The sequence below is a fragment of the Perna viridis genome, chromosome 15, assembly GCF_037379345.1.
Source record: "Perna viridis isolate PV_CMFRI_1.1 ecotype Kerala chromosome 15, ASM3737934v1, whole genome shotgun sequence".
Classification (NCBI taxonomy): Eukaryota; Metazoa; Mollusca; class Bivalvia; order Mytilida; family Mytilidae; genus Perna; species Perna viridis.
The window spans coordinates 6,979,229-6,997,703 of NC_142459.1; the positions used below are offsets into that span (position 1 = coordinate 6,979,229).

An 18,475-nucleotide genomic window follows, 5' to 3' on the forward strand; every position below is an offset into this window, starting at 1 on the left:
ACGAAAAGTATTTCTTTTTTCAGCAGCAGCCGTAGTTAAAAATTGTACTTGAATATCTACATTGTTAAGGGATGGTGGAAATATTAAACAATATTAATATTTTTTTTTCAATAAATGACTGAGTAAAATACTTTTGGCTAAAATTTTGAGTAATCTTATTTTTTTCGTAACAAACCAAGCCTTCCCCCTCAGTACAAAAATGGTATGTGCCTAACAATTGGTACAAGGAACATGGACCTATAGCATGTGAACTGATATAACCCCTGTGTACCTCCACCCCCATTACTCAACCAAACTATGATTTTCAGGTACCCTTATAACTCCCATTTCCGAATCTTTTTGTCGCCAAGAAATAAACTGAAGAATTTTTGTATTTTTTGGCTACTTTTTATACCTCGTTGAGGCACAATTCAATTTTTCAAAGTTTTTTATTATTCTACGCACTCCTTCTTTCTTCGTTTTATGCTGAATTGGTGATAAACAATAATCACCTGTCATAATGAAGAGTGATTCTGCTATAATCACAGAGAAAACTCAAAAGCAATAAAAACATAATAGAATGGACCATATCATTTATCTGCTAGTCTTTTATAATTTTCTGTCCAAAAAGGAAAAATTGATAAATAATCCATTACTGGCAAAAACATGTATGTGAGATCAATATCAAGATCTCGGGTTGAAAAAAAGGGCAATTAACAAGGCCATCATTTAATATTTGTAAATTTCCATTGTAAAGTAATAGGGAAATACTGATTCATATATTTTTTCTGTCAATGCTTGAGAAAAAAAGAAGAGAAAAAATAGCTAAAATTTGGAAAATTACTTTTCTCCCAATTATCCGACCCCACCCCCTTTCCTTTCAGTATTAAAAAAGATTCAGTGCATAACCTGGATATAGTGTTGGGCTTAAATCTTCCTTGGGTTGTATAAGAAGTTTTCAAATATAATCATTATAAATATTAAAAGAGAATGTGAGAGAAGCTTAAAAAATGGTCTAAGGGAGGTAATTCAAGAAAGTTTTTACTTCACATCAAAAAAAAGTTTATTTGACACAAAACTAAGATGGTTTCATATTCAGTGAAAACTGTCTAAACCAAACACTTTTTAAAGATCTTTATGTCAGTGTAAATGTACATTTTCGAACCTTAGAAAACGAACCAGCAATACTAGTCTTAACTGAGCCAATTTTAAATTTGAAATATATATGTTTTGATAGAATTCTCACTATTTAATATTAATAAAATAATGCTCATAGATAAATAAATTTTGTGACATTCCTTCATCAGTTCAGTTTGTGCCTTAAGCAGCTTAAAGCTGGTCTTAAAAAAAGAGGGTTATTCTGGTCTTAAAAAAGGGAGGGTTAGGTTGGTCTTCATAAGAGAGGGGAAGGCTGGTCTTAAAAAAAGCAGGGTTAGGCTAGTCTGAAAAAAAGGTTAGGCTGGTCTTTAAAAAAGAGGGTTAGGCTGGTCTTTAAAAAAGTGGGTTAGGTTGGTCTTAAAAAAAGAGGGTTAGTTTGGTCTAAAAAAAGAGGGTTAGGCTGGTCTAAAAAAAAGGATAGGCTGGTCTTAAAAAAAGAGGGTTAGGCTGGTCTAAAAAAGAAGGGTCTAAATATATTTTAGAATACTCAAGAGGTCAAGCTGGTGTTACATTTGTCTTTGATATGGGAGAGTTGAAATCCATTCTGGAAGATTGATGAAAAGAAATTTTATGGTAGGTCCCCAGTTGCTGAATCTACTGATGATGATGAAATGCCATAATCTCAAACAGCCCCATGCACATAGTACTGGAAGATGATATATACACAGTCAAAATGAACATGAAACAATTGAGATGAAAGCAGACTTTGATTCCATATTCTTCAACACCATTAGATATATAAATGTCCTGAAAAAGAAGAACAAGAATAAGAACGCTGTACTTCCATGCCTAAAATATGTAACAAGTGAACGAATGACCTGAATATCTAATACTAAACACTAATCTGTTATAAGTAACTAATGACCTTAATATTTAACACAGAACACTAATAAATTACGATGAAATTTTAATTCTTATATCTACAACAGAATACTTAAACCTGTCTTAACTGAACCTGAATAACCTTAATACCTGTCTATAACAAGACACGTTTTAATATAAAGAACCTTAGTGAGCGTGCTAATATACCCCACACATACACAAATAACACTCTCAAATTAAAAATATTTGAAAAAAGGAAGTTCAGGGGCCTTAGAAAATCTCAACATAACATAAACTTGATCTGTAACTGATCATGATACCTTGTAAACTCACATACCAAACATCAGCTCAATATCTGAGAGTGTTGAGAAAAAAAGTCATGAAAACTGTTGATTTAAAAGGAATTGCTAACTCTGAGGCCTGTTATTTTGGTATAAGTCAGCGGAGCAGAAAAAAAAAACTTTTAGATACTCATCATGGTAGAGTTACATACCAAATATTAGCTCGATATCTAAGCGTTTAGAAAAAAAAGTCCCAAAAACTTTTATTTTTGAAAATTTGTTCAGTCCAAGGCAAGTAATTTCGATAAAAATCAGCAGAACAAAACCTAAACAAAATCTGTTTATCATGATGGTAGTCTCATATACCAAAAATCAGCCTAATATCTGCAAGTGTTTAGAAAAAAAAGTCTGGAAAACTAATGATGGACTAACAGGTAAAAAATATTATACCCTTCACAACTTGGTTGCATGGGGCATAAATATCATCATATCTGTTTAATTGTACCAAACAACTGTCTAAAAGGAACTAATTTTGAAATCTAGATTCTGTTAATACACTAAACTAATTAACAAGAGGTATAAAGACTACCTCCAAACTCAACATAACACAGACAGACAGACTAACATGAGATGCACATGACTAATTAACAAGATGTATAAAAACTACCTTCAAACCTTAAGTGTGACAGACAAACAGACAGACTGACATGAGATCATTTTATACACATGACCAAACAACATAATGTATAAAAACTACCTCCAAACCTAACGTGTAACAGACAGACAACAAAACAAATCACTGACAAATAGACAGACACAACATCACTATACATACTTAACAAATAAACAAGAGTCATATAGGTATAACAACCTGCCCTGTGACAGACAGACAGACACGTGATCACTATACATAGTTAACAAATTAACAAGAGCCATAGAAGTAAAATAACCTAATGTGAGACAGACAGACAGACACGAGATCACTATACATACTTGACAAATTAACAAGAGGTATAATAACCTTATGTGCGACAGACAGACAGACACGAGATCACTATAGATACTTGACAAATTAACAAGAGCCATAGAGGTATAATAACCTAATGTGCTACAGACAGACATACAGATACGAGATCACTATACATACTTGACAAATTAACAAGAGCCATAGAGGTATAACAACCTAACGTGCGACAGAAAACAGGTCCGCGCAAAGCAGTGTAGCAGATTCCTAAAATAAAATAATAGTCACCAAGAGTTTTGAATAGTGCTAAATAACATATTTTTCAAGTATTTGTCAACAATTTATTTTAAAAGGCATATAATTACATGTACATCATAACTCTATTGACCAAAACTACATTTACCGTGACCTAGGATTAAAACAGGAAGACAGCATAAATATGCATATTATGCTGAGAGGGTTGTTGTCTTATAATTGGCTTCAAGTTAGATTAATTTATTTCTTAAATTGGTTTTATCCATGTACAGTTTAAGATCAATCTTTTCAATGGCTGACTGAGTGTTTGACGGTAAAGTTTGATGGTAAAAATCATGCATACATTTAGAAATTCTTCTGGGTTACATCTTCATATTCTAATTTGGTGCTATGTGACATGGTTATATAAAATTATCCAACTATGCTAAATTTCACCAAAATGACCACCAAACAATTGTAAATACAACTGTGTATAGTTTGAAGAGAATCAAATACACCATTTCCTAAATATTGAGTAATTTAGTTGTGCTTAAAGGATATGTTGACTGACAAGTAGATAGACAGACAGGGAGAGAGAGAGTGATTCCAATACACCAGCCCAAACTTTAAATATCACATTAAAACAATTAGTTTAACTACTAACTTCTCAAACTGCCAATGATATTTAAAACACAGCTACATGTAGGTTCATCCTCTTCTGTCAAGTTGTCCCATGGCCACAAATGATGATCCAGTCTATATTCAAACCTGCAAAAGTTTCACAAAATTCACAAAAAATATTGTAAAAGAATGACCATCAGAATCTAAAGTGTATTATCATGATTACAGCATATTCAGTACTCTACATATATTACAATTAATAACATGTTCAGTAAAATCCTTCACAGTGCACTGCCTGATACAACCACAAAGACTGAACGCTGAACACTTTGGACACAAATTGAACAAATCATTCAAGCTTGATATACATGTAGCTTTGAAATTTAATTGTGATTAGATAATTGACCAAAATCTAAGTGGCCCTTTTTTGACAGTAAATTCGTGATCTGTTCTAGTCACGATCTCCAAAATATTTGGGGCATAAACCCCATAATCAATACCAATCTTCCTGTTGTGGTATGGAGCCTTGTTGTAAAATTGAAAAAAAAGATCAACTACCTCATATTAAAGTTAATTGCATAACCACCAACCCCCCACACAAAAAAAACAAAAACAAAAACAAAAACCCCAAAAAAAAAAAACCCAAAAAACAGATGTTTATGGACAACCACAATAATGACAGTGCCATTACCTAACATTACTGCAAGTTTATTTCAGTCCTATAAGAAAGGAATGACACTAAAGGTTAATGTAGTCATCAATAATTTTCTCTTGCTGATTTATGTTACCTTCTGTCAGAAATTATCATATGCCACATCTACTATTGATTTTTGTTTAAAACACACATGGATGTTAAATACAGGTATATGAAATATGTCAAAGCATATTTGATTCTTGCACTACAAAATAAAAAGAAATAATATCAATATTCTACATATCAAAATATATATGAAATGTTTGTATACAAACAACAAATATGAAAAACAAACTTCCTTTCTAGGAAAAAAAGCATCCATCTGTAATGTAAAATAAGTCATACAGTAATTATGTACTTTATAGCAAGTGCATATACATGTATATTGCAGGGTAAGATGTTATCATTTTATGAACCTTATCCAATTGGACAAAGTAATAAAAATTTCTACTTGCCCAAACCTAGGTTGTCCTTCATTAAATGCATGTTAAACAATTAAAGCAATTTGGCTGTCCTCGGGGCAAGTATAATATTACTTTTTACTTGTCTGATTGGGTGTTTTACTTGTTCCAGGCAATAGGAAACCTTTAACATCATTCCCTGCATTGTACAAGCATATCACTTTAAATCCGTAATGATACTAAAAGGGCACTTTAAAAATCAAATTTTAACTCAAATATGAAATAACAGGTGTTATATTGTAATACTGTGTATTTTGGGGAATATACATGTAGTTGTACATCCATCCTTGTATTGATATACATTGTACATATACATATGTTCCCTAGCCTGTGACATAGTGCAATATTGTAGGGTTTATCCATTTTTTTCCATATTGGCTCAGTATTTTGTCCAACGACAGTCTTATTGGGCTGAGGCATTGCCCATAGAATATCGCAGGATATAATTGCATGGGCCTATGTGAAATCACACATTATGAGACACCTTTATTAACCAGTGGTGTAGAATGAGAAAAATATACATGTACATGTATATAATGCTAAAAATTAAATTTTTCATTTTCTTCATTCAGATAACTGCCATAAGGAAATTTATTCCTAGAAGTAAAAGCTATAGTCGCCAGAAGTAAAAACTCCATGAGGCAATGTACTGTGTCCAATCCCCCATATTGGGCCTATTTTTTGGTTAGGTACTTTATTTCAACTCTGTAACTGCCTTGATAGTCCGAGATTGCTCTAAGTTTGCCAAACAAACTGGGACCATGGGATGTCAGAGCTTGTCCCATATGAAAAAACACCGGGTTGTGGTTGAAACTGAAGTTATGTTAATTCAAAGAAAGACAGTTTTTCGTCGTTGCATGAACAACAGAAAATACTATTGAATGGTTTTCATTTTGTATGTAATTTGTACACTTCTTAGTTTAAAAAAATCGTATTAATAAAGATCACAATATTTTGTTATTTTCTTTTTCAATTTCCATTTTCATAGCACCAATTACTGCAGAAAAGCATACACCTAATATTGTTAAAAGAAAAAAACTTTCATTACATACCTAGTTAAAATTTTTCAAGAGACAATAAAGTACATGTAGTAAATTATTGTCTTGAAACACATACAAAAATGGAGTGCAAAATCCAGAGTTGTTGATATGGGACAAGCTCTGACTTTACATTGCCCTAGCCTGTCTGGCAAATCAGCCTTTGGACGTCAGAGCAAACTTGGAGTACCACCTTGATTGTAGGAGGTCCTGTATTTGATTACCAGATAACACAACAGACTCTAATATTGGTAGATGTGCTTTTCTGCTACATTGTAAGTATGCAGCATGTACATGTATACATTGTTTATAAATGTAAGGGATACTGGACAACTGGTTGGCTTTAAATTAGAATAATGTGTCTGAATTGGGTAGGATGCCTCTTGCTGGTTGTTGTTTCTGTTCGCTAGCATATTATAAGATTTCAGTTTTGTGATTTGGACTAGTACAATTAAGGTCTATTTGAGTGACTTCCATCCTAAGTTCATGAAATACATGTATATGCCAAAACATTTAACTACAATCACAAATTCAATCCAATTCTCATATCCAATGTAATTGTACATATGTATATGTACAAATGTACATGAACATTGCAGAAGTATTGCATTGCGAAAAAGCCAATTTGTGATCAAATCTATAAGTTTTATTGCGGGGTCTGATTCTTCATGAACATACATGTACATGTAGAATTAAGTTGCTATTACTCATGCAGCAAAACAAACAATACAATTTAATAATGATGCATGTTACTGTAAACAGTAAATGTATGTCTAAAAAACAATTTAAAACCTTATGCTAAACACTATTTTGGCAAAAACAAAAATAGCTTTTTGGTTTCAACACACCCATAGACATGTACATGTATAAAAAAATCACAATGGTACATTACTCACATGTTAAATATCAGTGAATATTTGAAAATAAATATTCACTTCATCAATTATTCTTTTGGCCAGTCACAAAGTTGTTTATCCAGTTAAAAGGTGAGCAGTGATTGAAGATCGGCCTCTAATAAGATTATTGTTAAAGTGAAACAACTTACTACAGCAGTGAGGTTCCCATACCACCGGAAGTAAACACATTCTTAAAATATGGAAAGAGAAACACCCTATGTACTGACTCCTTATTGGCATAATTGAATTGCTAAAAAATGTATTAAGTTGCTCTACACAAACATGTAATATTAAAAAACAGTCGTTGTGGCTGTGTCCAACTTCAACAGGTCTAGATTGAAATAAAAGGAAAGATAGACTGGATACGTAGATGACTATGTTCAAAAATAAGTTGATTCAATCACAGATACGTGTAACAGTGTTTTCCACATAAATTTGTAAAGGCATGGTTATATAAGTATTTTGAGGACACTCAACAGTCCCAGAGGGTTTCAATGGGAGTATCCCACCTTGACACTAGGGCAATTTATTTACTGACACCTGCAATAAACATCCTTCACCTTAGTATGGTATTGTAAAAGTCTTACACATGTAATTGGGTGAAAAGGAGTACATGTTAATATACAAATTAGTGGAAAATGATCAAATTAATCTTGAAAGTTGGGTTTGGCTGCCTGGGGATACATTGTAAAATTCATGATAAGGGCAGCATGGTGCTAGAAAATGAAGGCATGGTGCAGCGCAAAGCTAAATTGGTTTAGGGAAACCTCTGTGTAACAGCATAGGTTAACAAACATGCCACTAATGTAAACACGTTTACACAGAAGAGAACAAATGTTGAGCTTGTACATACCGATCACTATATAAAACATATATACACACAGTTGTACTGATTAAACTTCATGTACATATGTTTTATTGTGATTTGTGAATTAAAGTCTTATCAATGTGGGGGCATTAAATATTTTTGTTATTTGAGGAGGGGCATGACTTAAATAACTTAGAAGTTACATCTACATACACATGTACAGTTGGCAGTTTGCTTGGTCATGCATGACAAGCCAAGGTCTTGTTGCTTTGTATATAACAATAAATAACATTCAAGGCATTGTAGGGAAGTTTCATTTATTGTTGTTGAGTATGTGCACAAATGTGTCACAATTCATACAAGCAGTGTTGAACTTCCAAATGACAGTGAGAACATTTGCAAAATATGTCAATTTTTCCATGGTCTCTAGGCTACATGTATATATGAGGTATGCCTGAAAGCTTGAAAATTGTGAAATTCCAGGGCTTAGCTTGTAAAGATTATACAGACTTGTTTCTATCATTGGCCAAATACTATCAAGTATTTACCCATATTTGATACTAATTGGCAGTTAATAGAAACAAGCGCCTGTGAATCTATGGGCTTTACAGTGCCATAGCCAGAAATTCGTATAAGTTTTATCTTTCAAATGGGGTTTACATACAATTTTAGCCGATTTTCTCTTGGGATTTTAAATATTATAAGCAAAAATTGGGAGGGCTTGCACCTCTGGCTACAGCAATGCTTTAGCCCAGGCCAATATAAAATAATGCAGAAATAGAAAATTGCCTTGGTCAATCAAACACTTGGAGATAACAAGTCCAGTGCCTAAAACACTGTAATACTGTCACATTTCGTCTCTTTAACTGCATTTTTTATGAAAAACAACAACAAAAAAATTAAAAAAAACAAAAAAACAACCTAGAGATAAACACATATTTGTAAAAACCCCATCTTTTCTCTCCCATAAAAAATGTCTCTCTAATACCATAACATTTTGGGTTATTAAACATTGGATGTGGAAATTGAAAATAGTTGTGGGTATCAAATAAGTCAAATATTGAAATAATTCCACTTTATTTACACAGAAATCAATGATAAACATTGACCACGTGCATACACTCCTGAACAGCTGAAGTCAGTGAACAGCAAAGACCAGTTTTAGTCTCGAGCACCTTTTTCTAGTCGATTAATGGGTTAATTGATAATTTGTTGATGCTGTTGCTGTCCGTTTTGGTGTCAAGCATTGAATCGATTTGCAATTTTAGGATTTGATTGGACGATTGTCAAAAGAAGGCGGAGCTTTACCACGGCCTGTGTTCATGATTTAACACAAATAAAACGTTTGCCTTTTTAATAAAGTAATCATTAAGTCAAAGAATGACAATTTGACATCATATCAACTACTAGTTGAGATATTTTCATCATCAGATAAACTGTCATTTGCAAAAGTGTTTAGGGACGCCCAAGTGATGACGTCATTTCAACGGTAAAGTCAATGAGTTCTCTGCCCATTACAATATCCTAACAAAAAAGGTCCTTAACATCGCAGCATAACTTGCTACACACAGAGAGACACGAGATCACTGTGCATACTTGACAAATTAACAAGAGCCATAGAGGTGTAACAACCTAACGTGTGACAGACAGACAGACACGAGATAACTATGCATACTTGACAAATTAACCAGAGCCATGGAGGTATTATAACCTTATGTGGGACACACAGATAGACAGACATGAGATCACTATACATACTTGACAAACTAACAAGAGCCATAGAGGTATAATCACCTAACTTGACACAGACAGACAGACACGAGATCACTATACATTTTTTGTACATACTCAACAAATCAATGAAAGCAATAGAGGCATAATATCCTAACGTAAGACAGACAGACAGAGAGACACGAGATCACTATACATTCTTGCCAAATTAACAAGAGCCATTGAGGTATAACAATAAAAAGTATGACAGACAGACAGACACGAGATCACTATACATACTTGACAAATTAACAAAAGCCATAGAGGTTTAATAACATAATGTGCTGCAGACAGACATATAGACACTAGATCACTATACATACTCTCAAATTAACCAGAGACATAGAGGTATAATAACCTTATATGGGACGGACAGACAGACAGACAGACAGACACACAGACAAAAGATCAATTTACATTTTTTGTACATGCTCGACAAATCAACGAAAGCAATAGAGGTATAATATCCTAACGTCAGACAAGCAGACAGACAGACACGAGATCACTTTACATTCTTGACAAATTAACAAGAGCCATAGAGGTATAATAATAAAAAGTGTGACAGACAGACAGACACGAGATCACTGTACATACTTGACAAATTAACAAGAATCATAGAGGTATAATAACCTAGCTTGCGATAGACAGACAGATACGAGACCACTATACATAGTTGACACATTAACGAGAGCCATAGAGGTATAATAACCTAATGAGCAACAGACAGACAGACATGAGATCACTATATATACTTGACAAATTAACAAGATCTATAGATGTCACAGAGGTTCGAGTTCAAGTCCCGCGGAGGGAACAACCAAAAAAATTTGCATCACAAATTTGACAGTTCTGACATCGTTGGGAATTTTTTAGACCCTTCTAGAAATTTACGTTATCTTCCCTGTATCAATTTGATCCGATGGAGCAATGTAGCGAATAGAGTCTTCATATTCTGAGACTGAAATATATATTTTAATTTTTACCCAATTTAAAGACTCCTTTCTCTTTGACTTCACTACCTTGACCCATTTCTTTGGGCCTATCTGATATCTATCCGAGTCTGACTAGTCTATCATTAGCCTCGCATGCAATGCTCAGTATAAAATTCCTCAAGTTGAATTACCTCCTTTTGGAGTCCTCAACAGTAATTACATGTATATTCCTTCATATACATCTACATATAATGCACACTTTTCTTTAAAGTTTCATCAAAATCCCTTCAGCAGTTTATGAGTTGAGCTTACAAGAACTGTGGCCAGTTGGATGGACAGACAGACAGACAGACAGGTAGATTCCAATATATTCCCAAACTTTGTTTGCAGGGGGTATAAGAACATGTTTTTAAATACCTGAATCCTTAGTACATCAAGAGCATAATCCAGTAGTTAATCTTTACAAGCCAGACTGCAGTACAGTTCCATTCAATTCAACTTTGATGTCTGTAAATAAAGTTAACATATAAAGTGCCACGTACGTATGTAAATTTTAGATATCTTCATGAAATATGAAGCTGTATGGAGTGTTATGCTAGGTATACCCTACTCGTACAGGAAGCTGACATTGGAGAGCAACCAAACTTGCTTCTTACTTACATTTTACATGATCATATATAAATCCTCATACAAAATTTGAAATCCATCCCCTGGGAGCAGAATAATCATAAGTAAAAATATTCACACAGAAATACAGACAAGGTGATACCAATATGTACAATGTATGCAGCAATACATACATGTACTTCCAAAAAATAAACTTTGAAATGATAACAGGTGCCATTGATATTATTATTATTTTTTTTTTTTTTTTTTTTTTTTTTTTTTTTTTCAAGGAGATGTGCATGTATGTTACAATGTATGTGCACCAACAAAATTGTATAGTTGGGCAAAATAAGTAGGTATAGAATTACAGCACAAAAAATAACGTACACATATTACATTTTAAACTAAATTTTTGCCTTACATTTTCCCAACTAATAAAAGGATATATCATACTTTTTTTTTAGGAAGTTTGTAAAAAAAGATTATCTTTTTAACTGGAAATAAACACAGTGCCTTTACCTACACTCATCTGAATGAACAAATAGGAAAAGTGCTTTCCTCATTTGTCTATCCCGGACTTGACTTTTTATGAGTGAGCACTCCATAGTTTTGTAACCTATGCCATATTTTGTTCTGTTTGTGTTTTCCTTATGGCGATTCACTGGTCAAAAAATTGAGAGCCGTGCATACATGTATATATCAAATGAAAGCTAATAAAACAGACTTTTCAATGCATGAACTTATTAGAGAAAAAAATAAAAACACAAGAATAAATGTCACCATGGAAACCACACAGAAATCATGTAAAAATGCATAAAAACTGACAAAAATATACCCACTTTAAGCTTCAAAATGACAGATTTCCCGCGAAAAATACAAACATTTTTTTTCGGATTTTCTTGCTTTGGACAATGAGCTTTTTGAATAATCACATTTCCTATGGGCATCGCCGTTTAGATTTTAAGCTATTTTACCTCCAATTCCACTCACCAATTTGTACAGGGTAAAAAATTCACTTACTTTCCTTTTCACATGTTGGACAGGCAGCCATTGAAAATAGTTCCTTACAACAATGAAAATAAATGTAACATAGCCAAACACTTGCCTTTGTTTACTTTTTCAGAAAAAAAACAACAAATAAAATAATATCTTTATTTATAATCACCATAGCAACCATCAATTTTCAATTATTTATTTTTTCATCCCTAGCCAAAATTGCGAAACTAAATGAAACTGTGGAATGCTAGCTGAGCAATTCTGTGGGTGTTTCTAGAAAAGCAAAGGACGCTTACCCTACCGGTGCACCTGGTCCATGCTCCAAGTTTTTAGTGGAGTCCGACTTGCTCATTTGCTTTTGTTACTTCGTATGTATGATTTTAGTTACTTTATGTTCTTTGTTGTGTATGTCTGTTTTCCATGTTTAGTCTTTGTCCCTGGATTACATTCTTTTGATTACCACTATAACCTTGGTTCCCTTGATTATTCTTTCACTAAGTACACCCATTTTATGACACAAATAAGAAGTTACAGTGATCTCGTACTTTGGTTTGATCCTTGCCAGGACATATTAAAATCACTGTGCACATCATGCGAGACAGCCTTTTCCCTCCTGCAAAAAAATAAATTCACCGCTGTTCATTCCATAAGTAATGAAAGCTGAACAAAAGACACCCTTGTTTCATCATTAGTTTGATAAAGTAGTGTATTTCCTATAGAGACATAGCCCCAATACATAAAAAAAAACTGTAAAATTTGCTTATATTACTCACTTCTTCCTATTGGCCTAAGGAAGGAAATTAGGTAATGAAAAACACATATTTTTAATTAAAATGCAGTTTTTTTTACTGGTAAAGCATAAAATCAGCATTCTAAATAAATAATGTACACAATATGGTAGTGCGGTGTATGCTAACAAATAAAAATGCTTACATGAATCATTTAAGAAGGTTATTTTCAAATCAAGTGTCCAAATACATAAGGCTGTCGTGCTACGGCAGGGCACAGTTGTTCAGTCAAACCTCTAAAACCTAGCAATTGACATCTATTCTTGATTGTGTATACCTATATAAGACAGAACATTGTATTTATTACATGAAAAATCACAATTTGCCACCATATTACCAAAACACATGAAATTTACATGCTTTATGCAATGACAATTAGGCCTCGGACTGAGTTACACACAATTCAAGATTTACAGAAAGAAATATGACAGAAGTATGATAAAAATTGTTATTCCAGACTTGTCGTAAACTACAATATTTATCGTAACAGTAATTAGCACCAAAACTTTTCAAAAACATGGTCAACATGAATGAATCTGATATTAAGTGACCATATGTACATATATATACATATGTAAGGGGAAATAACTGTTTTTCTCAAAATCCTCAAGATCTGCATAAAAAATATCATTTCTAGAAAAAAACATCAATTGAAAGGAGCAAAAACACAAGTGAGTGATCCTTACATTCAAATATATATAATAAGTGTGCACCTACATTGAAAACTTCTATATCAAGTCATGCAGGTGTAAGTGTGTGTTTAAGTTACGAAGTGATGTCCGCAGAAAGTTATCCGGTTATTTTTTTTCCACAGTAACACACTTATTTCTGTCATTTTTGTGTCTCAAGTTTTAACTTAGTGATAGTATGCAAGAACATGTTACAAGTATCAAGATGTTGCATTGCATGTGTTGAAAAATTTAAAAACACCATTCGGGTATAGGAAAATGGTAGTGAAGTAACTGGTACTACTTACTTGTAGTTACTTTGGGGGTGCTTCAGGCTCCATTTTCTGTGTTTATTGCAGGTATTTGTCATGTCATGTCTTGTCTGGTCAGTGTCTGCAGCTCGAAGACTGATACTGGTACCTAATTAAGGGGCAAACAAGTGTCATCATCTGGGGGATTCCCCAGACTGATCAGGATTTGGGTCGACCTAAATCTAAGATCACTACAGTAGTATTTATTTTTCCATGGCCGACAATGCTTACCTTCCATGTACATTCCATACATGTAATTCAACTGATAACTTAAAATTATATACCAGTACATGTACTGATACACTGTATACAAGTACAATTCCATGTTTTGAATAAAAGCCTGCAGCCAGCAAACATAGCCACATACATATATTTCTTACAATGAAATTTCAGCATAAAGAACTGAATATCATTTTTCCCTCCTATTAAAATTATCAATGGAAATACTATTTTTTCATACCTTGTATATTGCCCTTACTAGTCTAAGAACGATCCACACTATATATTCTCATACCTTTGTTTTTTTTTTATTTTTCCTGTTTGAAAAATGAAAACCAGACGTACATGTACAAAAGGAGTATTAATGTATTATGCATGTACATTCATGCACGTACATGTACATGTATGAACAATAATTCTGTATGTGTTCAGGTAAAATGTTTACCTATATGTTAAAGTTTAATTGTATTTGTACATGCACTTGTCTACTGCTTGCAAGACTTAAGTTATCCCCCATTACTATGCTACAACATATATGTATATGTTTATACATGTATGTTGCTTTCATAATCTGTTGTGTCAAAGAATTTAAAACTTGTGCATGTCGTTTGAGTGTTTCCTTCATTCAGCTTTATTGCTGAAATTATATTCTAAGACTTTGTCATTTCAAAGGTCGAAGCACAGTTGTATTTTGATACTTTTATGCTGGCATAATGTAGTATATCAGTATTGGCAATACTATTTGTGTAATTCTAAAGAGGTTGGGAATTTCAGAATGTCATTATCTTTTCACTTGTAGGAACAATGAGTTAGTGTAACTGATCAGTAAATACATGTACATGTATAATCCAAGTTATTATAAGGTTATGTATATTTATAAAGGAAATTCGAAAAAAATGTTTTCATGATTTTGACATACATGTGTGTGTTGTCATTTAAGCTGTTTTCTTTCTTACTTTTGCCACATTGTTATATACTTGTTCATACATGTATATTGCTCTTGTAGCACTTAATTGTGTCTGAGTTCGCAAAATAAACTTGTCTTGTCTGGTATATGTCTCTGGAAGTAAATAGTGTAGGTCACCAGAAAATATGGACTTCCGCAGGACTATGCCATAATCTACAGCTTATTAAAGAAACAGCGTTTTCCCCAGGCCATTATAGCACTGTACTTGACAGCACTATGATTTCTTAGCACTGCACTATCAGTAATTAATTTTAGTTAGAATGCATATGGGCACTGTGCTATAATTTTGGAGGAAGGCGGAAAGATCCGTCCTACGCCAGTAAGCACTGTGCTATTTAAAATTTAAGAGGAGAACACTGAGAAATGATTGTGGATAGTTGTTTTGTGCAGAATTGATTTCAATGATTGTGGCTCATACATGTACACTGTACATGTACATGTATAACTTTGACTGACAGATTTGACCAGAAGGTTGATACATGTGCATGTACAAATGTAAGTTGAATTTTGAATTGAAAAGATAGAAACTAAAAATGTTAACTACATGTACACTGTACATGTAGCAGCTTTATATTTGATTATTCAGGATGTTAAACAGTTTGAGTTCATCAATCTACATGTACATGTAGTTGTTTCATGTAATTTACAGTAAATTGAAAACATACCTGAATGTTACACAAACTGGCACACTTCTAAAATGTGACATGATCTTTTAAAGATCATGTCATACATAATCATAAATTTTTAACGCCAAACTTATATACATATACATGTATGTTTGAATTTCCTTTTATTTTAACCATTTTCTTGCAATATACATGTACATGTAATCTAGGAATAATGACATGTTTTTAAGACCAAGAAATAGACACACATAACAAAAACAGAACATGAAATGTATATGTATAGAAATGAAAAAAAAAATGAGTAACCCAGAATCCACAAAAAAATTGTGAGCGTGGACCCGGCGAATCGGTAGGAAAAGTATACTCTATTTTCCTAGAATCAACTGCTGAGTTGCTAAAGTATTTCAAGTCCAGGTTCTAAGGCAGAAGTAGTTGAAAAAACCAAAACACTAAAAACTTCTTCTATTATGGTGTAATACATACATGTAAAATAAGCACAATTTGCTCAACATTCAACAAAGTAAAGGAATATAAGCGGTGCGGTGACAGTTGTGAAAGAGAAATGTTCTTTTGGAATTCACAATGTTACTGTCCAGATGTTATGATATTGAATTTAACTGTTTTTTTATACATGTAGCTTCAGCAATACATGTACATTGCAGCTGTAAATAAAAAAGAATTAAAATTAAAACCCTATGTTTACATCTTTTGATTATAGATGCTTATCTGAAAAAATACTTTTTGAATTCACATCTTTAGTTAATAATAACCTGTACACTTGAATAATATGGGCTAAACCAATGGTCTGACAGTTCGTTAGTCCAACAGGTTGATGGTCTGACAGTTTGATAGTCTGACAGCTCTAAGAAAGGTTATTGAAAAGTAAAAGAAACAATTCATCCATGTACATGTATATCTCAGTCTATAGGGATATATAACAATAATAAGGAAAGTTGGTGTGTTCAGGGCATAAAAAGATGAGATATGTTTCTTTTTTTCTGGCCTGACCGGTTGTCTGTCACATATCTTCAAAGCGCATATCCAATGAAAACTACAAAACTGAAAATGCATGTATAATGAAACCAGTCAATAGGTGCGGATATTTGCCTAGTTCCCCCTTGTAGGCAGTACTATCAGTCAAATTAATTGTTAACTTTAAAGACAGAAATTATGAGAAAAGACTTAAGTAGTAGTCTTTGTAAGAATCATGCAAGTTCTGTAATATGTGCTGCACCCCAAAAAAGGCTACACATTTTTTCTTTATTATGTTAGTTAATAGGTCTATATGATAAAAACTATAAGCATTTATTCCAAAAGTGTCAGTTCTTAGTGATAATCCACATTAAAAATCCAACAGTTGCTATTGTATTTTAGTCACTTACAGAGTAATCTCCCTTAATTTTAAATTCTACATTACATTCTTTATGATTATTATTTTCTAAGAACAAGGGTTATATGGAGAGCCACATATTAATTTCTGTTTACTTTAATCATTCTAAAACAAATACGGTACATGTATCAAAAATAAAAATATGTAGGCTTTCCAACAAATGATTCACAATTTGCATGACTCTTATCTGACCTGCTACTTAAATGTTATTTTTAAGTCCCAGGTTATTGGACCAATATTAAACATGTTCAAGTGATTACAAGTCCTGTATTGCTAAGGAGGGGGTAAATGTTTATGTACATAATGATAGGGGTGTCTGTCCTTAAGTCAATACTTCCTTCCTTCCATTACAAAAGGTGGGACCCATCTATTATTCATTAATCCTCCTACACCACTGAATAGAATTGTATGAATTTTCACAGAATCTTTATTACATATATATTCCCATTGTGCTTCTCCTATTTTAGATTTGAAATAACATAATTACATATATGTTGTGAAGTGGCTCAAATAAATGTACATGTACATTGTAAATACGTATAATGAATGACTAAAAAAAAGCCACTTTTAAAAGGTAGAAAATAACTACATACAAATAAAATATATATAAAATGTAAAAAAAAAAAAATTAAACAATATGGGCCAAAATTGTTGGCCTTATGGTCTTTGTCATGGTCATTTGTAATGCAGAACATACCCTGGCAAGTTTATCGATCAAGTATATGTTGCACAGTACATATATCCTGAAGGCTGGTTCTATCCACAATTGCTACAAATGTACCAACATTCATTGGTTACAGACTAACAGCTAACAAAATCCCTGAAAGGTTCGGTTGTGTGAGATCCACAAGTCATACATGTACATGAATGTACGTGATAATACACAGTATACTTACAATTTTTGAAATTTTCGTCCATTTTTCACCAATATAACGTCAAATTACAGGGGATTATCAAATGGCTATGGCTAAGCTTCAATGTCAAGACGCTCGTACCAACCTATTATATTTTTTCCATACCACATATCATGTGCGCATGTAGATCAGATCCAACAACACGACTAATTAAATATAAACAACTTAAATTAGGTCTAGCTAATCCGTTCATTTCTTATATACAGACGCGGATCCAAGGACTGGCGTAAAAATTTTTCACCACAAGTTTCAAGCCATAATTTGTTTTGCCTTGCTTTGCACGGCATTTAATTCAATTATCTCAAATCCTGGATCCGCCTCTGATATTCCCTA

General features: G+C 33.0%; 1 long non-coding RNA gene across 2 annotated transcripts; it reads right to left on the reverse strand.

Moving 5' to 3' along the window:
- Window positions 1–190: 190 nt before the first annotated feature.
- LOC148596740 (uncharacterized) lies at window positions 191–18,312 on the reverse strand. Of its 2 annotated transcripts, XR_015918859.1 has the most exons (8): window positions 14,024–18,312; window positions 13,193–13,324; window positions 12,805–12,872; window positions 11,075–11,164; window positions 4,848–4,958; window positions 4,103–4,206; window positions 3,388–3,471; window positions 191–1,884 (listed from the first exon to the last, which is right to left on the reverse strand). It is a non-coding gene; the product is annotated as an uncharacterized LOC148596740 (long non-coding RNA). The 2 variants fall into 2 exon arrangements; XR_015918858.1 differs by having other exon boundaries at window positions 13,193–18,311.
- Window positions 18,313–18,475: the final 163 nt, after the last annotated feature.